The sequence below is a fragment of the Rana temporaria genome, chromosome 2 (assembly GCF_905171775.1).
Source record: "Rana temporaria chromosome 2, aRanTem1.1, whole genome shotgun sequence".
Classification (NCBI taxonomy): Eukaryota; Metazoa; Chordata; class Amphibia; order Anura; family Ranidae; genus Rana; species Rana temporaria.
This window is the reverse complement of record NC_053490.1, coordinates 423,442,254-423,451,793: the sequence shown is the minus strand read 5'-3', so window position 1 is coordinate 423,451,793 and position 9,540 is coordinate 423,442,254. Positions and strand designations below refer to the sequence as shown.

Sequence of the window (9,540 nt, the reverse complement as noted above, 5' to 3'; positions counted from 1 at the left end):
CTCCAGCCTGAACTCCACTGCCGCCACCTGCCTCCCCGGGGTGGAAAAGCACCTCAGGAACACAGAATGAACCGACAGTGCAGCCCAGCTAGAACAGAGGCCCAATTTGAATAAAATCACTTGGATGAGAGTTAAAGCAGGGGTTCACCCGTACATGACACTTTTTCCCCTTAGATGGATGCTCGTTTTGTCTAGGGGAATCGGCTAGTTGTTTTAAAATATGAGCTGTACTTACCGTTTACGAGATGCATCTTCTCCGCCGCTTCCGGGTATGGGCTGCGGGACTGGGCGTTCCTATTTTGATTGACAGTCTTCCGAGATGCTTCCGACGGTCGCATCCATCGCATCACGATTTTCCGAAAGAAGCCGAACGTCGGTGCGCAGGCGCAGTATAGAGCCGCACCGACGTTCGGCTTCTTTCGGCTACTAGTGACGCGATGGATGCGACCGTCGGAAGCCTCTCGGAAGACTGTCAATCAAGAAGGAACGCCCGCTCCCGAAGACCCATACCCGGAAGCGACGGAGAAGATGCATCTCGAAAACGGTAAGTACAGCTCATATTTTAAAACAACTAGCCGATTCCCCTAGACAAAACGAGCATCCATCTAAGGGGAAAAATTGTTTTATGGGTGAACTCCCGCTTTAACTAACTCTCCCATCCCCCTCTAAATTTAAAAAAGCACCTGGACTGAAAGTAGACAGGCGCTACAGATATAATAAAGTATTTACAAAAATGCTAGGGGTGTACTCACTTTTATGATACTGTATGTGACCCTACAGGATTTATATAGTGCCAACAGTGTATACAGTACTTTACAAAATTAATAAAGGGGGCTGTGGACTAAACTTTCACACAATCTGTGTGGTGTATTTACTTTATTTGAGTGAAGGAATCCTCAAATTGGGTCCGGTCACATGGTAAACATGACGCAACACTTCATTGCCTGACTAAGGGGCCCTGTGTGGCCCCAGAACGTTTCCTTGTGTTTACCACATAAATAAAGCTTTGGACCCATTTGAAGGAATCCTTGGTGTGCTGGTGATGTTTCTTCACTTGTCTACGGTTCTCAGCCTGTGCCCATTACAGCGCCCAGCAATAACAAATAGCCATTTTCAGGAATGTATGTGGGGAATATTGTGTTCGCACTTTATTATTTGGGTACATTGTTATGGGATAAATGGTGTCAATGGGATGGACAGTCCCTTTAGTCAGACCCTGGGTCTGCAAAGGCTTCACTCATACTGAGCACAGCCATTGCACATGGAAAGTGACAGGACACTGGGGGGGGGATGACCGCAGTGTGCACCACACCGTACAGTGCAGCCCGCAGTGTACTCGGTGTGTCTCTGCAGTGTGTAGTGCGGGGCTGAGCTCAGCTTTCACTTCCGGGGGAGGACACACACACACTCTCACACACACAAGGCTGTAGTACAGTTGTGATCGCAACGGATCATCGGACTCCTCACACTGGATCACAGTCCACGGATCGCATTAGCCCCCCAGCACAGGTAAGTGATCTCCTGTAGTGGGGTGTCTCCATGTACTTTATCTTCATATCACCCCGGCGATGCTGTATACGGGGCACTGACAGGCTGATCCCTGCTGCAGCACATAGCCCGGTGCTCGCTGATCTCCCATGGGTGCTGGGGAGGGAAGATCACCTTGTAGCCGGGCCCCCTCCTCCTCTAATCTCATTAGTGTCGGTATGTCGGATCGGCCTGTGTTATCCCCTCCTCCACTCTGCAAGCTTTCTCTCCTTTCATTTCTCTAGTTTCCTTTTGTTCCCCTTCCTCCTGACCTCTCTACGGTATGTAGCAGCGGCATGCACATTCCAATACAGGTTGCCCCCCACCCCCCAGTGACTGCAAACTTTTATCTATCTTCTGATCAGTGGTGTCATGTAGAGGGACATCAATCACCCTCATCGGATCAGATCATCATCCTCACCAGATCATCATCCTCATCATATCAGATCATCACCCTCATCATATTATATAAGATCATCCTCCTCACCATATCAGATCATCACCCTCACCATATCATATCAGATCATCACCCTCACCATATCATATCAGATCATCACCCTCACCATATCATATCAGATCATCATTCTCACCAGATCATCACCCTCATCATATTATATAAGATCATCCTCCTCACCATATCAGATCATATCATCCTCACCATATCATATCAGATCATCACCCTCACCATATCATATCAGATCATCACCCTCACCATATCATATCAGATCATCATCCTGACCATATCAGATCATATCATCATCCTCATCATATCTTATCAGATCATCATCCTCACCCGATCATCACCCTCATCATATTATATAAGATCATCCTCCTCACCATATCAGATCATATCATCCTCATCATATCATATCAGATCATCACCCTCACCATATCATATCAGATCATCATTCTCACCAGATCATCACCCTCATCATATTATATAAGATCATCCTCCTCACCATATCAGATCATATCATCCTCACCATATCATATCAGATCATCACCCTCACCATATCATATCAGATCATCACCCTCACCATATCATATCAGATCATCATCCTGACCATATCAGATCATATCATCATCCTCATCATATCTTATCAGATCATCATCCTCACCCGATCATCACCCTCATCATATTATATAAGATCATCCTCCTCACCATATCAGATCATATCATCCTCATCATATCATATCAGATCATCACCCTCACCATATCATATCAGATCATCACCCTCACCATATCACCCTCATCATATCAGATCATCATCCTCACCATATCAGATCATCATCCTCACCATATCAGATCATCATCATCACCATATCATATCAGATCAGATCATCACCCTCACCATATCATATCAGATCATCACCCTCACCATATCAGATCAGATCAGATCAGATCATCACCCTCACCATATCACCCTCATCATATCAGATCATCATCCTCACCATATCAGATCATCATCATCACCATATCATATCATATCAGATCATCACCCTCACCATATCATATCAGATCATCACCCTCACCATATCATATCATATCAGATCATCACCCTCACCATATCATATCAGATCATCATTCTCACCAGATCATCACCCTCATCATATTATATAAGATCATCCTCCTCACCATATCAGATCATATCATCCTCACCATATCATATCAGATCATCACCCTCACCATATCATATCAGATCATCACCCTCACCATATCATATCAGATCATCATCCTGACCATATCAGATCATATCATCATCCTCATCATATCTTATCAGATCATCATCCTCACCCGATCATCACCCTCATCATATTATATAAGATCATCCTCCTCACCATATCAGATCATATCATCCTCATCATATCATATCAGATCATCACCCTCACCATATCATATCAGATCATCATTCTCACCAGATCATCACCCTCATCATATTATATAAGATCATCCTCCTCACCATATCAGATCATATCATCCTCACCATATCATATCAGATCATCACCCTCACCATATCATATCAGATCATCACCCTCACCATATCATATCAGATCATCATCCTGACCATATCAGATCATATCATCATCCTCATCATATCTTATCAGATCATCATCCTCACCCGATCATCACCCTCATCATATTATATAAGATCATCCTCCTCACCATATCAGATCATATCATCCTCATCATATCATATCAGATCATCACCCTCACCATATCATATCAGATCATCATTCTCACCAGATCATCACCCTCATCATATTATATACGATCATCCTCCTCACCATATCAGATCATATCATCCTCACCATATCATATCAGATCATCACCCTCACCATATCATATCAGATCATCATCCTGACCATATCAGATCATATCATCATCCTCATCATATCTTATCAGATCATCATCCTCACCCGATCATCACCCTCATCATATTATATAAGATCATCCTCCTCACCATATCAGATCATATCATCCTCATCATATCATATCAGATCATCACCCTCACCATATCATATCAGATCATCACCCTCACCATATCACCCTCATCATATCAGATCATCATCCTCACCATATCAGATCATCATCCTCACCATATCAGATCATCATCATCACCATATCATATCAGATCAGATCATCACCCTCACCATATCATATCAGATCATCACCCTCACCATATCATATCAGATCAGATCAGATCATCACCCTCACCATATCACCCTCATCATATCAGATCATCATCATCACCATATCATATCATATCAGATCATCACCCTCACCATATCATATCAGATCATCACCCTCACCATATCATATCATATCAGATCATCACCCTCACCATATCACCCTCATCATATCAGATCATCATCCTCACCATATCAGATCATCATCCTCACCATATCAGATCATCATCATCACCATATCATATCATATCAGATCATCACCCTCACCATATCATATCAGATCATCACCCTCACCATATCATATCAGATCAGATCATCACCCTCACCATATCACCCTCATCATATCAGATCATTATCCTCACCATATCATATCATCACCCTCACCATATCATATCAGATCATCACCCTCACCATATCAGATCAGATCATCACCCTCACCATATCAGATCAGATCATCACCCTCACCATATCAGATCAGATCATCACCCTCACCATATCAGATCAGATCATCACCCTCACCATATCAGATCAGATCATCACCCTCACCATATCAGATCAGATCATCCTCCTCATCATATCAGATCATCATCATCACCCTCACCATATCATATCCTATCAGATCATCATCCTCACCATATCATATCAGATCATCACCCTCACCATATCATATCAGATCATCACCCTCACCATATCATATCAGATCATCACCCTCACCATATCATATCAGATCATCATATCATATCAGATCATCATCCTCACCATATCCTATCAGATCATCATCCTCACCATATCCTATCAGATCATCATCCTCACCATATCCTATCAGATCATCATCCTCACCATATCCTATCAGATCATCATCCTCACCATATCCTATCAGATCATCATCCTCACCATATCCTATCAGATCATCATCCTCACCATATCCTATCAGATCATCATCCTCACCATATCAGATCAGATCATCATCCTTATCATATCCTATCAGATCATCACCCTCACCATATCATATGAGATCATCATCCTCATCATATCATATCAGATCATCATCCTTATCATATCCTATCAGATCATCCTCTTCACCAGATAATATCAGATCATCATCCTCACCATATCATATCATCATCCTCACCCCTGCACCCTGCCCATTGTCTGCTTGGCATTTCTGCAGTCAGAATTCTGTCTCCTGGGTATGATCCTAATAACTATGGTGGCCATGCACAGGACGATTCTATATACAATCGTATTCTATATAGATTTGGGCCTCTTTTACATAAGTGGTAACAATTGTTGAGCTGTGGTTTTACCTCCCTCAACCACAATGCAGTCATGCTTTATGCCACGGCAAATTGAATTCAGCATGTTGAGTTGATAGGCTCCACTGGGCCATTTACAGTGTTACTAAACCCACAACAGTAAGATCCCTCTGTATGTGCAGTGAGACCTGATTCACACCTATGCAATTTTAGTGCATTTTGCACTATAGATTGTGTTCCATAGGAAACCATGTTAAATGGACTGTAGTGCAAATCTGCAAAAAAGTACTAAAAATTAATAGATGTGAATCGGGTCTAAAACATGCTTGCTCGCTGCGGAATGCATTGTCTAAAAAGGCTGTTTGATCCTGTCTTCTCTGATCCTCCCTTTCTTTAATTTCCCTTAAAACATGTCCGCATGTCAACAATACGAACATTTTCGTACGACAGAATCCAACGTCGGACGTAACATTATGTGTTGAATAGTTTTGCATGTATTCTTTAGTTTCTGAGCATGCGTAGTCTAATGAAACCGTACTAATGAAATAAAAATCGGACGTTGCGTTCACATCCGTCAAAAATGTTATAATCTGTACATCCAGCTTTTGCCTGACGAAAAATCGAAAGCACCATACTAACGATCCAAAAATCGTCAGCTCGTCATGCGAATCTTTCCATCCAATTTTTGTATCGTGTTTATGGGCCTTAAAGCGGAGGTCCCCCCGAAATTTTTTTTTTTTTAAGCCAGCAGCTACAAATACTGCAGCTGCTGACTTTAAAAAAAATGAACACCTACCTGTCCAGCGCGCCCGCGAAGTCGGCAGACAAGGACGAGCGATCGCTCGGTCCTCAGATGCTGCCGCCGCCATGCTCGGTGAGGGAATCAGGAAGTGAGGCCTTGCGGCTTCACTGCTCGGTTCCCTACTGTGCATACGCGAGTGCACGGTGCACCGTCACTGGTCTCCGTTCTCTCCTGGGAACACTGAGTTTCCCAGAAGACAGCGGGGGTGACGCGAAGGGGCGTGAGTCAATACCTGGAAGTGGTGCAAATAGCTGTTTTATACAGGTATCTGCACCCCCTCCCCCTGAAAGGTGTCAAATGTGACACCGGAGGGAGGGGGGGGGGTTCTGATAAGCGGAAGTTCCACTTTTGGGTGGAACTCCGCTTTAAGACAGAGTAAATGGAGTCGGGCTGCACATGCTCAGTTTGGTGTGTATTGCTAGAGGTTTTTTTTTCTTTGAGAGAGTGCATGTGATTAGCACAGGGCCAGTCGTCTCTGTCCAGACAGAGGGTCAGGGGTCCTGCATCCTGATAGGACAGCCAGTGCAGTATGAAAACTCCTATAAGCTTTAACCATACACTGAAGTCACTATATACTGCTGATGAGAAAAGGTATTTTGCCATATATATTTACTAAAACAATTGCATTTCTATGTTCTGTGTACTGTGGGAGATCAGATATAGTGAATGCAGGGTCCACCCAATGATCTCTTTGATCTTCCAATTGTATTTCAAACAGGGTGGGTTTTATTTAAAGCGCAGTTCCGGCCACAATTTTCCTTTTTAAATATAAATACCCCTGTAATACACAAGCTTAATGTATTCTAGTAAAGTTAGTCTGTAAACTAAGGTCCGTTTTGTTAGGTTGTTACAGCATTTAGACACTTTATAAAATAGAAATTGACTGGGGCCATCTTAAGTGTGGGCATCATGAAGCCAGACTGTATGACTTCCTGGATTTCAGCCTTGCAGATCTCGCACATGCTTGGTGCTGCACAAGCAGTGTAATAGGTTTCAGATCAGGTTTCAGCACCTGTACTGTCCAAGTCACATGATTCTTTGAGACTGGGGAGTGCACAGACTCCTGGAAAGTTACACCCACTACATTCCCAGAAGTCTGTGCGGTGTAGGTTAGGAAGCTTAAGCACCTAGGTGCAGGAAGTGGGAAGATTAACTATTCTGCCTAGCAACAACACTTGGAAGGCATCTAAAAAAAAAAAAATCTTAAAGGACTAATGACATTTTTTTAAAACTACTGATGTAATGTTATATTTATGGGTGGAACTCCACTTTAAATCACTAGTAAAAAGGCTTGATCTAAATCAACTCGCTTTAAATCATAATTTTTTAAGGGCAACTGTCATCTGTGTCATGCAGTGGCTCTCCTCTGACCCGCTGTTGTCTCACCGGTGACTGATGAGGCAGCAGCAGGTGAGTGGGTGCCCGGTAACAGGCGCTGCCATGATGGATCTGAAATGACAGGTGCTCTTTAAATGTAAGGACTTATTCTTGCTGGTAGTTAGAATCTTTAATATTTGCAAACAAAATGAAGGTTTCTAATTTAGAATAAGCTGTCCGGTTAGTAAAACAGCGATATCAGAACCAATTCAATCATACAGTTTGTAGTGTACATAGATTTGCAAAACAATGGGATAAAGGAATATTCCTGAACTTTGTTTTTATCTCATGGTTACTGTGAAATTGTGTGAATGCATCAATGCAGTGCATGCTATGTCCGCTTGCAGAGCTTGGATTTATTGAATGAGTTTACCAAAAATGTAAATATTGCAGAATATTCAGCCTCATGCTACATAAACTAAGTTGCTAAATAAACTAAATTATTCATGTATCTTAAATAGAAAACTAGATAGATTTTTACTCCAAATGCATTTTATTAAAATATATGTGATAAAAATCAAATTAATTGATTTACTGTATTTATCGGCGTATACCGCTCACTTTTTTGCCCTGAAAATCAGGGCAACATCGTGGGTGCGCGATATACGCTGATACCCGCTTTCCCGCGCCAAGTTTGAATACTGTGCCGGCATATACCGAGCGCAGTACACTCGTGTATAGTTGGCCAGTCTCGGCTCCTCCCGCGCTCACGTCCTGGACGTACAGGACGTGAGCGCGACAGTAGCTGAGCCTGCCCGAGTGTACTGCGCTCGGTATATGCCGGCACAGTATTCAAACTCGGCGCGGGAAACGAGCGAGGAGGATGCCGCAGAAGGACGACGGACCCGACGAAGAGGACACCCGAAGCCGCAGACGGACGCTGGACCCGACGAGGCCGCCGCGCAAGACACCAAAACTGTAAGTACAAAATCCTTTTTTCCACAGGCCAACTTTAGGGGTGCGCGCTATACGCGGGAGCGCGCTATACCCCAAAAAATACGGTAAATCCCAAAAAATCTGATTAAATCAAAAAATCTGATTTTTTTTTTTTCATAAAAAAAAAAAAAAAACATTGATTTATATCCACCCTGATTTCAAATCGGGCAGTAAATATACCAGGATTAAAATAATTCCATGTATGGCCACCAATACTCTGATCAGAAATACACCATTGTTATGTGCCATACTTGCAAAAATAAGAATCAATCAACTATTTTCCTATTCATATTTTCTGTCTAAAATAATTCTGATGAAATCAAGCAGTTTTGCTCAGAATTGATTGATGACACACTATGGCAGGGGTCTTGAATTAAAATTCAAGGAGGTCCGGTCACTAAAATTTTCTTTGGGCCGAGGTCCGAATCTCAAGTCCTCATTTTTCCCCATCACAGTGCTTCTTTACATCAGGTGTCCCCATCACAGCACCCCTTTACATCAGGTGTCCCCATCACAGCACCCCTTTCATCAGGTGTCCCCATCACAGCATCCCTTTACATCAGGTGTCCCTATCACAGCGCCCCTTTACATCAGGTGTCCCCATCACAGCACCCCTTTACATCAGGTGTCCCCATCACAGCACCCCTTTACATCAGGTGTCCCCATCACAGCACCCCTTTCATCAGGTGTCCCCATCACAGCATCCCTTTACATCAGGTGTCCCTATCACAGCGCCCCTTTACATCAGGTGTCCCCATCACAGCACCCCTTTACATCAGGTGTCCCCATCACAGCACCCCTTTACATCAGGTGTCCCCATCACAGCACCCCTTTACATCAGGTGTCCCCATCACAGCACCCCTTTCATCAGGTGTCCCCATCACAGCATCCCTTTACATCAGGTGTCCCCATCACAGCATCCCTTTACATCAGGTGTCTCCATCACAGCATCCC

General features: G+C 43.3%; 1 protein-coding gene across 1 annotated transcript in view; it reads left to right on the top strand.

Annotated features, from left to right (window-relative positions):
• The first annotated feature begins 1,371 nt into the window (after positions 1-1,371).
• Positions 1,372-9,540, top strand: part of BCLAF3 (BCLAF1 and THRAP3 family member 3) — a 134,651-nt gene continuing 126,482 nt past the window's right edge. Inside the window, exon 1 of the mRNA XM_040338227.1 lies at positions 1,372-1,509. The gene's annotated coding sequence lies outside the window, so the exon portion shown is untranslated. The remainder of the gene's footprint in view (positions 1,510-9,540) is intronic.